This window comes from Triticum urartu, chromosome 1A (assembly GCF_056163025.1).
Source record: "Triticum urartu cultivar PI428250 chromosome 1A, HENAU_Tu73, whole genome shotgun sequence".
NCBI lineage: Eukaryota > Viridiplantae > Streptophyta > Magnoliopsida > Poales > Poaceae > Triticum > Triticum urartu.
This window is the reverse complement of record NC_141873.1, coordinates 11,083,457-11,096,774: the sequence shown is the minus strand read 5'-3', so window position 1 is coordinate 11,096,774 and position 13,318 is coordinate 11,083,457. Positions and strand designations below refer to the sequence as shown.

Here is a 13,318-nt window from a genome sequence, read left to right as displayed (position 1 = left end):
TTGACCAGACGGTAACGGTGAAAAATGGCATTTCCAAGTTTGTGTCTAACGGAACAGTGGCATTTTTTATTAGTGAAAACATTTAGTGGCAAAACTGAGTAGCATTAGACAGCCGATGGCAAAACTGATAAAAACCCTTTGTTTTAATATATGTTGATGATATCATTGTGACAAGCTCATCAAATGAAGCAATCACAGGACTGTTGAAAGATTTGAGTGCAGATTTTGCTTTGAAAGATCTTGGTGACTTGCATTACTTTCTTGGAATTGAGGTGAAGAAGCACACAGATGGACTTCATCTCTCTCAGGAAAAGTATGCAACTGATCTTGTAAAAAGGGCTGGTCTACAAGGTTGCAAGCCTACACCTACTCCATTATCCAGTTCAGAAAAACTGTCTCTCACAGAAGGTAATCTTTTGAGTCAAGAAGATAGCACCAAGTATAGAAGCTTGGTAGGAGCCCTTCAATATCTTACCCTGACTAGGCCTGATATATCTTTTGCTTTCAATAAAGTATGCCAGTTTCTTCATGCACCTATCAATGTTCACTTCACTGCTGCAAAACGCATAGTGAGATATGTCAAAGGAACTTTGAGTATTGGCTTAGATTTCAGCAGATCATCCTCTAATCTGGTCAGTTCCTTTTTTGACTCAGACTGGGCAGGGTGCTTGGATGACAGGCGGTCCACTGGTGGCTTTGCAATATTTTTTGGACCAAATCTGATTTCATGGTGTGCTCGAAAACAAGCCACTATTTCCAGGTCTAGCACAGAGGCAGAATATAAAGCACTTGCAAATGCTACAGCTAAAATTATATGGGTTCAATCCGTGCTGAAATAACTGGGTATAAAGAACACACCAGCTCCATGTCTGTGGTGTGACAATCTTGGTGCAACTTATTTGTCTGCTAATCCAGTTTTTCATGCAAGAACAAAGCATATTGAAATAGATTTTCATTTTGTTCGAGAGAGAGTTGCTCAAAAGCAACTTGATATTCGCTTCATTCATTCCAAAGATTAGCTTGTAGATGGTTTTACTAAGGCTTTACCTGTGAGGAGCTTTGAGAACTTCAGACATAATCTCAACTTAATGAAGTTGTGATTAAGGTGGGGTGTCAAACACGCATCATATCTGCCGCACCATCTTGTTTGCTTCGGTTGTTAGGAGTCCTAGTTAGATAGACTAGGTTGTTAAGGTTTATCTCTATCTAAGAGATCTTTCTTTCTCTCCAAGATGTAATCTCCAACAACTTGTATGCGCTGTACAGGGAGGTGCGCCCCTGCTATATAAACACGTACACATCGCCCTCATCGGGTAAGACGTTTCTGCCATCGCACATCAAAAACAGATCCCAACCTATGCATGTCTTGCTCACACCATTCTCTTCTCCATTAATTGTGCAGTGCACTTGTGTTCGTGTATTGCAATGGCGGAGCTGGTGGCTGCCATGGCCATCCGGCCACTGGTGTCCATGCTGATGAACAAGGCGTCCAGCTCCCTCTTGGACCAATACACGGTCATGGAGGGAATGGAGGAGCAGCACAAGATTCTCAAACGCAAGCTCCCGGACATTCTCGATGTCATCACCGATGCCGAGGAGCAGGCCACGGCACACAGAGAAGGAGCGAAAGCTTGGCTCCAGGAGCTCAAGACAGTGGCCTATGAGGCGAATGAAGTGTTCAATGAATTAAAGTATGAAGCACTCCGCCGTGAAGCCAAGAAGAAGGGGCACTACACGAAGCTTGGCTCCAATGCAACAAAACTGTTCCCTATTCACAACCGTATTGTGTTCCGTTACAAGATGGGTCGCAAGCTTTACCAGATTCTACAGGCCATTGAAGTCCTCGTAGCAGAGATGCATGCCTTTAGGTTCAAGTACCGACCACAGCCGCCGGTTTCGAAGCAGTGGAGGCAGACTGATTATGTTATCACCGACCCACGAAAAATTGCTAGCCAGTCCAGACACGAAGATAAGAAGAAGATTGTTGATATACTACTTGGTCAAGCTAGCAGCTCGGATCTTGTAGTTGTTCCCGTTGTTGGAATGGGGGGCCTTGGCAAGACCACATTAGCACAACTTATATACAACGGACCTGATATTCAGAAGCATTTTCAGTTGCTGCTCTGGGTTTGTATCTCTAATATATTTGATGTGAACTCCCTGGCTAAGAGTATAGTCGAAGCATCTCCCAAGAAGAATGAAGATACAGACAAATCACCACTAGATAGACTTCAAAAATTGGTCAGCGGGCAGAGGTATCTCCTTGTATTGGATGATGTCTGGAATAGAGAGGTCCATAAGTGGGAAAGGCTGAAGGTCTGCCTTCAGCATGGTGGTATGGGTAGTGCAGTGTTGACAACAACCCGTGATAAACAAGTTGCTGAGATTATGGGTGCAGATAGAACCTACAATCTCAATGTTTTGAAGGATAACTTCATAGAGGAAATTATTGAGGCCAGAGCATTCAGTCCAAAGAAAGAAAGGCCTCCTGAGCTACTCGAGATGGTTGGTGATATTGTGAAGAGATGTCGTGGCTCTCCATTAGCTGCAACTGCACTGGGATCTGTACTTCGTACCAAGACCAGCGTGGAAGAGTGGAAGTCTGTATCATCTAGGAGCAGTATTTGCACTGGGGAAACTGGAATTTTGCCAATACTCAAGCTTAGCCACAATGATTTGCCAGCACACATGAAGTAGTGCTTTGCTTTCTGTGCCTTATTTCCCAAGGATTACAAGATTAATGTGGAGAAGCTTATCCAACTATGGATCGCAAATGGCTTTATCCCAGAACAGGAGGAATATAGTCTTGAAACCATTGGAAAACATTTTTTTATTGAGCTGGCATCAAGCATTCTTTCTGAATATATAAGAATTTAAAGGCTACAAGGAGGACCGTTTCAGAACTACATGTAAAATTCATGATCTTATGCATGATATTGCAATGTTTGTTATGGGAAAGGAATGTATCATTGCAAATAAGTAATTAAGTCAAATCGAGTGCCTTCCATATGCTGCTCAACATTTGTTCTTGCCATATGAAGAAAAAGGAGGTATTTTGAATGATTATATGGACAAAAGATCCCCTGCTATCCAAACTCTGATATGCCATAGTCCTGTGCGAAGCTCATTGCAACATCTATCAAAATACAGATCTTTGCATGCCTTGAAGCTCTATATAAAGACAGAATCGATTTTACTGAAACCAAAGTACCTTCATCACCTGAGGTACCTTGATCTCTCATACAGTGATATCAAATCACTTCCTGAAGATATAAGTATTCTATATACCTTGCAAAATTTGGACCTTTCCAACTGCCGTTATCTTGAACGACTTCCAAGGAAAATGAAGTATATGACTTCCCTGTGTCATCTCTACACTGATGGGTGTCCGAAGTTGAAGAGCATGCCTGCAGAACTCGGAAAACTCACTAGGCTGCAGACAATTACATGCTTTGTAGCAGCAGTTATGGGACCTGATTGCAGTGATGTTGCAGAGCTGCAGGATTTGAACCTTGGTGGTAAGCCAGAGTTATGTCAGGCAGAGAATGTTATAGAAGCAGAGGCAAAAGTTTCAAATCTTGGAAATAAGAAGGATCTCAGAGAATTGACATTAAGATGGACTTCTATTTGCGAGAGCAAGGTGCTCGACAATTTCAAACCTCATGATGGGCTGCAGTTTCTGAAGATACATTTCTATGGAGGAGAGTGCATCGGTATGTTGCAAAACATGGTTGAGATCCATCTTTTTATTGTGGAAGATTGCAATTTTTGTTCAGATGTGGTTCATCCTTTACTTTTCCAAAACTGAAGCAGCTACAGCTAGTTGGTCTGTTGAAATTTGATAGATGGTGGGAAATAAATGAGAGGCAAGAAGACAGGATAATATTTCCTGTGCTTGAGAAGCTGCTTATTAGTTATTGTCAAAAGTTGGTAGCATTACCTGAAGCACAATTTTTGTTTATTGGGAAATGTGGGGAGCAGATAGCATTATCTGAAGGACGGTTGCTTCAAGAACCATGGAGTGGAGACTACAGGTTGGTACACTCATCGTTTCCTTCCCTGAAGGTACTCGAATTGAAATGCTTGGTAAGCTTTCAGAGATGGGATGCTGCTGCCGAAGGAGAAGAGATATTGTTTCCCCGTCTTAAGAAACTAACAATTCAGGAATGCCCAAAGCTGATAGATTTACCTGAAGCACCAGAACTCAGAGTACTAGAAGTTAGAGATGGCAGGCTTGCGTTTGAGAATCTTGTGCTGCTCCTCCATTCCCTCCATGACCGTGTATTGGTCCAAGAGGGAGCTGGACGCCTTGTTCATCAGCATGGACACCAGTGGCCGGATGGCCATGGCAGCCACCAGCTCCGCCATTGCAATACACGAACACAAGTGCACTGCACAATTAATGGAGAAGAGAATGGTGTGAGCAAGACATGCATAGGTTGGGATCTGTTTTTGATGTGCGATGGCAGAAACGTCTTACCCGATGAGGGCGATGTGTACGTGTTTATATAGCAGGGGCGCACCTCCCTGTACAGCGCATACAAGTTGTTGGAGATTACATCTTGGAGAGAAAGAAAGATCTCTTAGATAGAGATAAACCTTAACAACCTAGTCTATCTAACTAGGACTCCTAACAACCGAAGCAAACAAGATGGTGCGGCAGATATGATGCGTGTTTGACACCCCACCTTAATCACAACTTCATTAAGTTGAGATTATGTCTGAAGTTCTCAAAGCTCCTCACAGGTAAAGCCTTAGTAAAACCATCTACAAGCTAATCTTTGGAATGAATGAAGCGAATATCAAGTTGCTTTTGAGCAACTCTCTCTCGAACAAAATGAAAATCTATTTCAATATGCTTTGTTCTTGCATGAAAAACTGGATTAGCAGACAAATAAGTTGCACCAAGATTGTCACACCACAGACATGGAGCTGGTGTGTTCTTTATACCCAGTTATTTCAGCACGGATTGAACCCATATAATTTTAGCTGTAGCATTTGCAAGTGCTTTATATTCTGCCTCTGTGCTAGACCTGGAAATAGTGGCTTGTTTTCGAGCACACCATGAAATCAGATTTGGTCCAAAAAATATTGCAAAGCCACCAGTGGACCGCCTGTCATCCAAGCACCCTGCCCAGTCTGAGTCAAAAAAGGAACTGACCAGATTAGAGGATGATCTGCTGAAATCTAAGCCAATACTCAAAGTTCCTTTGACATATCTCACTATGCGTTTTGCAGCAGTGAAGTGAACATTGATAGGTGCATGAAGAAACTGGCATACTTTATTGACAGCAAAAGATATATCAGGCCTAGTCAGGGTAAGATATTGAAGGGCTCCTACCAAGCTTCTATACTTGGTGCTATCTTCTTGACTCAAAAGATTACCTTTTGTGAGAGTCAGTTTTTCTGAACTGGATAATGGAGTAGGTGTAGGCTTGCAACCTTGTAGACCAGCCTTTTTTACAAGATCAGTTGCATACTTTCCCTGAGAGAGATGAAGTCCATCTGTGTGCTTCTTCACCTCAATTCCAAGAAAATAATGCAAGTCACCAAGATCTTTCAAAGCAAAATCTGCACTCAAATCTTTCAACAGTCCTGTGATTGCTTCATTTGATGAGCTTGTCACAATGATATCATCAACATATATTAAAACAAATATGCATGTGTTGAACTTGTTGTAGATGAACAAAGAAGTGTCAGATTTTGATGGAATAAAACCAAGTGCTTGCATTTTGTGACAGAGTCGAGAGTACCATGCTCTCGGTGCTTGCTTTAACCCATACAGTGCCTTGTCAAGTTTACACACATAGGAGGGAGTTTTCTTGCTTTCAAACCCAGGAGGTTGCTTCATGTACACTTCCTCTTTCAGAACACCGTGAAGAAATGCATTCTAAACGTCTAACTGTCTGAGACTCCAGCCCCTAGAAATAGCAATAGACAAAACTAGACGAATGGTTGCAGCTTTAACAACTGGACTAAAAGTATCCTCATAGTCAATACCATATCGTTGTTTAAACCCCTTTGCAACTAGCCTAGCTTTGTAACGGTCAATAGTTCCATCAGATTTCCTCTTGATCCTGAAAACCCACTTGCAATCAATTAAATTTTTACCTTGCTGTGGAGGAACTAAGTGCCATGTATTATTCTTCTTTAGAGCCATGTATTCTTCATTCATCACTTTCTGCCATTTTTCATCACCAAGTGCTTCTTCTAGAGTAAGAGGTTCACCTGGTTCACCTGTAGAACAAACCATGCCATATTTTGTTACTCGTTTGTAGTCAACAGGTTGTATTACTCCCTTTTGTGATCTTGTACGGCACGGAGAACCAGCCAAATTTTCGGCTGCAGAGGATTCCGCAGCATGAGCAGGAGTTGCTGCAGGAACCAATCCCAAGGACGATCCACGCGCTGCAGCGGCAGGTTCTGCCTCATTCGGATTTTCTATGGCAGATTCCAGCAGCCGTGTACGTGCAGACTCCGCAGAAGATCCCGCTAGAGGAGTGGACTCATCATGGTCACATGATGACGAATCGGCCTCGGGTCGGACGCTGGTCGGATGCGTGGGCGCGCGCGCACCGACACTGGATCCCGCACCAGCTTCAAGCCCCACGTTGGTCGGACGAGTTGGGGGCCGCCGCTTGTAACACACGGGCTGGGTGGAGAAGCGTGCGCCGCCCGCACCAACTGAGCGATGACGCGTGGCAGATGGCGATTGGCATGTAGGCGATGTCGTGCTGCGGCCCGCGGGTGGCGACGAGGCGCGCGTCTGGACCGAGGCGGGTGCACATGCAGGCTGCACCCCTGGCGCATCTGCCACCACCGATCTCGAGGAGGATCCGCTGCCCTGCAGGGGAACAGATCCCGAGGAGGATTTGTCCCCAGATTCCGGGCACATGAAATATGTCTTCGGCTGAGGGGTTTTTTCACCATTTTCTTCTCTGTTTTCTTCACTGTTTTCACCTGTAATATCACAAGACTCATGCATGTCATCAGTAAGAGGGTTAGTCAACAGTTGATCATTATCACAATCGTTTCCCCCTTGATCAACATCGGATAGATGAGGAGGCAAAAGAAGAATCTCTTGACGGAGCAAAGCACCGGCGTTAGGATGAAGATCAGCAAAAGGAAACTTGGTGTCCTCGAAGACAACATCACGTGAAATGTAGACACGTCCAGTTGCAACGTCAAGGCACTTGACACCTTTATGTTGATTGCTATACCCTAGAAAAACACATTGTTTTGAGAGAAACATGAGCTTGCGTTTGTTGTAGGGACGAAGATTGGGCCAACAGGCACACCCAAAGACACGAAGAGATTTGTAGTCGGGTTTCATGTGAAGGAGGCGTTCTAGTGGAGTTCCATTGTTAATGACTCGACTAGGGAGCATGTTTATGATATGAACAGCTGTGAGGAAAGCCTCATCCCAGAACTTGAGAGGCATTGATGCACCGGCTAGGAGGGGTAATCCAACCTCAACTATATGTCGGTGCTTACGTTCGGCAGAGCCATTTTGCTGATGAGCGTGGGGGCATGACACATGATGTGATATGCCAAGGGTTTGGAAAAATGAGTTTAATTTCTCGTATTCCCCTCCCCAATCAGACTGAACTGCAATGATCTTACTATCAAAGTTTCGTTCAACGAGAGCTTGAAAGTTTTGAAAAACTTGGAAGACATCTGATCTTCTTTTGAGAAGATAGATCCAGGAGAATTTACTGTGGTCATCTATGAAGCCCACATAATAGGTATGTCTACCAACAGAACTGGGGCAGGACCCCAAACATCAGAAAAGATTAATTGCAAGGGTTTGGTAGAAACACTAGTAGATATAGGATAAGGCAATTGATGACTTTTTGCTCGTTGACAAGAATCACAAATAGAACACGCTCACCAACATACGGGAGCTTATTTTTCCTAAGCAATTTTTCAACTAAAGGGAAAGCAGCATGTCCTAGTCGATCGTGCCACCGTGTTGACGAAAGTTTGGCAACACCATAGGCTTGTTTATTGGATCTTCTATGCTCCGGGATCAATGGGTAGAGTCCTCGAACGCATCTACCTCGATAGAGAATTTTCTTCGTTGCCTGGTCCTTGATCAAGAAAAAATAAGGATGAAACTCAAGGAAGACATGATTATCAATGGCAATTCTATGAACAGAGAGAAGATTCTTATCGGCACTAGGAACTAGCAAGATTTTCTTTAGATGAATTTTACAACGAGGGGTACTAAAAAGTGAATGACCAACGTGACTGATCCTCATACCTTCGCCGTTGGCAGTGTAGATTTGGTCTTTGCCACGGTATTTCTCCTTCATGGTGACCTTCTCGAGCTCATTGGTGATGTGATTTGTCGCCCCGCTGTCGACGTACCAGTTCGTGTCGACGCCGTAGGAGCCGTCCGCAGCTGCCGCAACCTTGTCCTCGTCTTGAGAGGAGTCATCATCTTCATCATAGCGCTACCAACAGTCTTTGGCCGTGTGCCCAAGCTTGCCACAGATCTGGCAGCGTGGTGCATCTGGGCGAGACCTGCTGGAGCCGCCGCCACGACGAGACTTGGAGTTGGTGGAGCGCCCGATGCGAGAGTTGCTGGAGCCGCCGCTATCGTTGCTGTTGTTTCCTGACCGCCCCTTGTTGCGGGGAGATCCACGCGAGTGAGGGCCGCCGCCACGGCCACGAGATGCGGCATTTGCAGAAGACTTGAAGCCGCCGAAGGAGCCGTGGAACTGGGCCATGCGCTGGTCAAAGTTACTCAGCATGGCGTAGAGTTCGTCGATGGTGACGGGCGTGACGCGGGCGTCGAGGGCGGAGACGAGCGGCTGGTAGTCGACGTCGAGGCCATGGAGAATGTACGAGATGAGTTCGTCATCCTGGATGGGCTTGCCCGCAGCAGCAAGTTCATCAGCAAGGCCGCGGAGGGAGGCGAAGTAGGAGGCGACCGACTGGTTGCCCTTCTGCGTGTTGATGAGTGCAATCCTGATGTTGTTGACGCGGCTGAGTGATTGGGACGAGAACATGCCCGCCAGCGCCACCCAGAGTTCGCGCGCCGTGGTTATCGCGGTGACCGCGACCAGCACCTCCTTGGAGAGGGTGCTCAGCAAATAGCCAAGCACCTGTTGATCCTCCCGGATGCAGAGTGGGTGGAGAGGGTTGGGCTCAGAAGTCTCCTTACTGTCCTTATCTTTCGTGACGTAGAGTCTGGCTGGCTCCGGCGCGGTGCCGTCGACGTAGCCGAAAACGTCGGCGCCCCGCAGGTGGGGTGTGACCTGCATGCGCCATAGCACGTAGTTCGTGCGATTGAGCTTTTCGGTGACCTGGCCATTGAGGCTAGGGGTGGCGCCGGAGGATGAAGACATGGCTATGCACTAGATGCAATCGGGAGACTAGGATTGGAAGAGAAGGGCTCTGATTACCATGTGCGATGGCGGAAACGTCTTACCCGATGGGGGTGATGTGTACGTGTTTATATAGCAGGGGCGCACCTCCCTGTACAGCGCATACAAGTTGTTGGAGATTACATGTTGGAGAGAAAGAAAGATCTCTTAGATAGAGATAAACCTTAACAACCTAGTCTATCTAACTAGGACTCCTAACGACCGAAGCAAACAAGATGGTGCGGCAGATATGATGCGTGTTTGACACTATCAGCATCCCAAAGGAGTCAACACCTGCCAGCCATGGTATTTTTCTAGTTAAAAGATTGTGAAAGCTTGGTCGAGATGCTCAACGTCCCAACATCTCTCGAGGTCATGTATATTTTTGGGTGCATTAAGCTTGAGTCCATATTGGGAAAGCAACAGGGCATGTCAGAGTTAGTCCAAGGGTCTTGCTGCAGTGAAGCAATCGTTTCCACGGCTGTATCAGAGTTGTTATCCTCATCCATGAATCACTTTTGTCCATGTCTAGAACATCTAACTTTAACTGGATGTGGAAGCTTACAAGCGGTTCTACATCTTCCTCTGTCCTTAAAGACCTTAGAAATTGAAGACTGTAGTAGTGTTCAAGTCCTGACATGTTAGGTGGGTGGGCTCCAGAAACGAGAAGTCACTACCTCCAAAAATGTACCAGAGCCATCAGCAGCAGTAGCAGCAGCAAGAGAGCATTCACTTCCTCCTTGTCTCGAATCTCTAAGAATATTACCAGGTGCTGGCATGTTGGGGGGGATTCTCCGTCTGCCCACATCCCTCGTGACACTGAGCATTTTCAGCAACAGTGGGTTCACATTGCTGGAGTCTCTGTCGGCAGAGCACCCCCGCCCCCCTCGGATTGCTTAGAATTTTACACTGTCCTGCTATAAGGAAACTCCCGAGCTGCCTGCAGCAGCAACTGGACAGCATCGAGTACAAAGAGCTAGATGCTCGGTATGAAGGTATGCTCCACGTCTTTCTATCTTCGCCACATTTTACCAGCAAATGCAGCTATCCATTCCCATCCCATGCACCACATCAACACGTTTGTACAATAGTATAAGTTTGTTCTCCATTGTTTTAATCCATAGGTGTATGTATTTTCATGTTAGATTAGTTTGCACAAGTTTGTTAATCTGACATCATTTGTGATATATACAGTGATGACATTTAAACCGAAGACATGGAAGGAAATACCATGATTAGTCCGTGAGCGGAGGCGGGCCGCTCGAGCAGCCAGGGAGCTCCAGCAATCCACGCAGGAGTAAACAGGGTGGAAACCACGCAGAAAGGGCACAGATTCTGTTTGCTTCAAAATAATGCATGTGGTAGGTTATGTCATGATTTTAGTCGGTCGGTCGGCTCTGTTGAACTTTGGCATGTGTCTTGCTCAGATTCAGATACTTGTAATGTGAAATTATTATCTTCTTCACCATTTTCCGGGTTTACTACAAGTTGGGATGATATATACTCACACGTGTGAGCTATCTATCTATCTATCTAGTTTTAGCCGTTGTTATTTTGTTGAGATGATATTTGCCTTTCAACTTGTAAACTGGCGTCCAGTTTTATCTGCTTCAATACTGATTGAATGATGGTACAACTTGTTGAGAAATTTTCCAGCACTCCTAGTCTAGACTGCGGGAAGATGCTGTAACTTGTTCTCAAGGATTACTTAGTTCAGAGGTTGGCCTGTAACTTGTTCAGATACTTGCTTTAAACTGTAAAATTGGCTTCCCTAGATGGGATGAGCTGCTGGTCTGGATTGTGTTCCTGTGTCTCCTTCTCTTATAGGGAAGACTTGGTGACTGGGGAGAAACCAAACTAGTACTCCAGATTGGCTTTGGTTGGCATATATTGCTAAGCTATGGTGGGGTGAAATTTATCTGACATTTTGCTACTCCTGTGCAAGTATAAAACAAACATAACGATTAGTAACATGTTCTCAGCTTCTGCTGCTGTCCACACCTGTGGAAGATGCACAGCTAGTGATGTTCGCTTTGGTAGTGTTGCAGGTCCTACATGAGGTGAAGGTAGATTGTGAAGCTATATGGTTACCCTGATTCCAAGCATCCTCAGAGCACATGGAATCCTCTGCATATCAGCTGTTTAATTTGCAAAGTAGGTGTTTACTGCTTCCCCTGCTCCTGCCCTGTGAGAGATGTGCATTGCAGCTACTGATGTATGTTCATGAGCAAAATGTCTGGGCGCAGAAGGAAACCCTTTCGGCGCGTGGTGAGGTCAGTTTCGCTTGGCTGTTGTAGATTTTAACTGAATGGCTGTTCTAGATGCGCAGCAGGTGTTAATTCGATCCTGCAGTTTGGCTCCCCTTTACAGCAGGTGCCCGTTTTCCTGTCCAGCAGGTGTTGATTTAATTTGCAAGTAGAAGATTTGGTGCCAAGGTGAGGAAGAAACTCAGATGTACAGCAATATAGTTGGAGAACGTAGTTTTGCTTTGGCTGTTGTAGGTTTATTGAATGGTGATATCTCTTCCATTTGCTATTTTAGCAGTGGGATGCTGCTGTTTACAACTGACTTTAGTTTCACTCCGGGTAAAGTAGCAGTAGAACTTACTGACGGTGTCATTGAGAATTGTAGTTTGATTACTTCTGATTAGGCGAATTCAGACTTCGTTGATGGTTTTGCATACAGAAACATACAGAAACTAGGCAGGATAATTTTGGGGATTTATTATCTTTGCATCCTCCTCTAGTCAGTCAGTGCTCTGTTTTTACAATATCGTTTGTAATGCTCCACAAAGTCCATCGCCGTGGGAAGGTGCTGGCCGAGAGCCCTGTTTCTCTGCAATGCCTGTACTAGCAGCTAGTTAACGTGAGACCATAACCTGTTTGTTCAACTGACTAACCTGAAGCGTCTGCTCTGTTGGTAGCTTAATTAGCATCCACTACTCTAGCTTGTGTAACTAGCAACTTATATGAAGTGTATTAAATTATATACGTGTCGATACTGCCTCTAGTAAGCACATGAACATTAGCAGCTGCATGTCGATACTGCCCCTAGTAACTTTGCTAATCTGACTAGTTGTTTTCACCAAGCTGCGCTGCTAAATGCATGTCCTAAGTCATGTACGGTCTTACAGCAGGCTAATCTTAACCCTATATCATGTGTACAAGCCAGCTATAGGACTCGCCTCTGTACACTCATGCTTAAATACGAATTTTATTTATTATATATTTTTATTTGGCCAAAAATATTTATTTTTTTTATCTTGTTGCATATTGCGCCTTGCCTTTATCACCACGTATGCCAAGTAATGCTATTTCAGCATGCTCATGCTTGTGCATTGGCTAGCTTAGGTAGCACATGTTGTTTGTTTACTGAAGCTGTTAGCAAACCATGATCATACTAGATCAATATGACTGCTAATCTCGAAATTAATCGTGTTATTAATTATTTCGTCACCAGTCAATGTCTGAAATATATGTGATCCTCTTTGACATGTCTGTGGAATGATGCCTTGATTGATTGAGGAAGATGAAGTGGCAGGAACATGGTCACAAGGCGTAGTTGCAGACTGATTTAAACTGGGGCTCAACATTCAGCATTGATTGCAGTGGGTTGACATCGCTGATAACTGCAGAACTCAAGATCCGCAAGCATTCCCTGATGCCAACAAGTAACAAGTAGTCTTTACGGATCTTGGGGACAGAATGAATTTCAGTTTACTCTCATAATTGTGAGATATGATGCTAGTTCCAGCGTCATTTTGTTAGTTCAGTAAACATTGACCTAACTTGTTCACAGCACGTGTTATTTGAGGAACTGCGATTCCTTTACCTGCTTCGTTGTTTCATTCTTACTGTAACTCATTTACTTGGTTCCATTGTCATCACTCCTCTGACAATGTGTACATTGCTATGTCAGAAGTGTTGAGTAAGTACCACTTCACTGGC

At 44.8% G+C, this 13,318-nt stretch overlaps 1 pseudogene; it reads left to right on the top strand.

Moving 5' to 3' along the window:
- The first annotated feature begins 1,425 nt into the window (after positions 1–1,425).
- On the top strand, positions 1,426–10,672 carry LOC125526793 (putative disease resistance protein RGA4; annotated as a pseudogene).
- Positions 10,673–13,318: the final 2,646 nt, after the last annotated feature.